Source organism: Stegastes partitus, unplaced genomic scaffold (genome assembly GCF_000690725.1).
Source record: "Stegastes partitus isolate 25-593 unplaced genomic scaffold, Stegastes_partitus-1.0.2 Scaffold1036, whole genome shotgun sequence".
Classification (NCBI taxonomy): domain Eukaryota; kingdom Metazoa; phylum Chordata; class Actinopteri; family Pomacentridae; genus Stegastes; species Stegastes partitus.
The window spans coordinates 73,324-74,925 of NW_007578767.1; the positions used below are offsets into that span (position 1 = coordinate 73,324).

General features: G+C 35.6%; 2 protein-coding genes and 1 long non-coding RNA gene across 3 annotated transcripts in view; 2 read left to right on the forward strand and 1 right to left on the reverse strand.

The window, feature by feature from the left end:
• Window positions 1-1,602, forward strand: part of LOC103367299 (retinol dehydrogenase 12-like) — a 32,892-nt gene that overhangs the window by 9,263 nt on the left and 22,027 nt on the right. The gene's annotated exons all lie outside the window — the stretch shown is intronic.
• The window catches only part of LOC103367298 (uncharacterized), a 9,540-nt gene that overhangs the window by 1,678 nt on the left and 6,260 nt on the right, over window positions 1-1,602 (reverse strand). The gene's annotated exons all lie outside the window — the stretch shown is intronic.
• LOC103367297 (retinol dehydrogenase 12-like) overlaps window positions 1-1,602 on the forward strand; it is a 15,927-nt gene that overhangs the window by 734 nt on the left and 13,591 nt on the right. The window lies entirely within an intron of this gene.

Genomic DNA, 1,602 nt, shown 5'->3' on the forward strand with positions numbered 1-1,602 from the left:
AAGCATGTTTTGTTGTGTTGTCAGACTCTTGTTCAGAGTCTTCCTTTGATGAGTCTTGCAACTCAAAACACATCTCTTCTTGCAGAATCAGGTTTTTCACCATTTAGAAATACATCTGCATTTGTAGAACAACTAATAAGAATTACAAACTATCTCAATGACCTGTGTTTAGCCAGCATCGTGGACTGGATTTTCTAAAGCCTACAACCAGAGCATTAAGACTATTTTCCTCACAGGTCACTGGAATTACAATGTGCTGGAAAGCTTTTTATGAAATTTTAGCTCTGGAAATGTCAAACAAGTACTGCCTATCCCAACTTCAATACAGTAGTTACCTTCATTTTTAGTTTGAGACTGCTGAAAATGAAACACTCTATTTTGCAGCAACTTATCAGGGTCATTTTTTTCTCCTCAAATTGCTTTATTTGAATATTTAGGAGCCTAAAATGAGTTAACACTAATCCTGTTAATCATCTTGCATTACCAAAGGCTTGGAGGGATCTGGAGCTCGTTTTGGAATCCGTTGACCTGCAAATACAATACAACAACCAAACTGGTTAGAGAGGGATAAACTGAATTAACCATTACATGGCTGTACCAATTTATAAACAATAGCTACTGTCAATGTTATCATACAAATAACTGATCACTGATGGACTATAGTTTGAAGTTTCACAGACTGAGTCTTGCAGATCACACTGAATGCATGAAAGAGACGATCTACACTTTAAGTTATTTATCTAATGCGTCCTTGCTTGCAGTGACTGTGCTCCTACCAGCCCGTCTTCTGCTGGACAAGACGACAACATGGCGCAGAAGCTGTGGGAGCTGAGCTGCAATATGCTCTCCATAACATGGGAATAAACCAACCTGGAAGGACAAGAAAAACTTTTAGCGTGTTTCTCTGCTAAATGCTGCAATAGATCTGATTTCACCACTACTGCCTGCCTGGAAATAAGGTGCAGATGACCTCATACACTTGCATTCAGTTTTATATTTTTCCGACAATTGTTGTGTGTGTATGTTTTACATAATAACAGTATTTTATCAATATAAGTGTATATTTTGTGTAAAGTTTATGATCTTGATGTATGCAGGTGACTGTGAGCTTAAATAACTTTCTATTCATTTTGATAAAAGCTGTGTAAAGGTTACTTCAATGATATTGGGATAATTCAGTGACTCGGACCACGTTCTTGTCTGTGTCTAAAGGATTTTCTGTGCCTGTATTTTCTGACAGTTACGTTGTTAGGGTTGTCATACTGTTACACACTAAAATATAATAGAATAAAATAGAACAGAAATATTTTACTGATCCCTAAGGGGAAATTCTGTTGTTACAGTAGCAAGCAGAAAGAGTAAAGTGACCACCACCATAACAAAAAAATATAAAATATAATAGAAGTATAAGAGAGAAATATACTGAGATACAAAATGCACAATAGTGTAAAACATAGTGTGAATAAAACATTTACAAAATTTGAAAAAATGCACTGTGACGTGTCAGATGCTAACGAAGTCCTGTGAAAAGCAGTGACTCTTTTGTATACTTTTTAGTTTTTTCTACAACTTCTCTGGGTTTGTTTTCAAATTTATATTTAG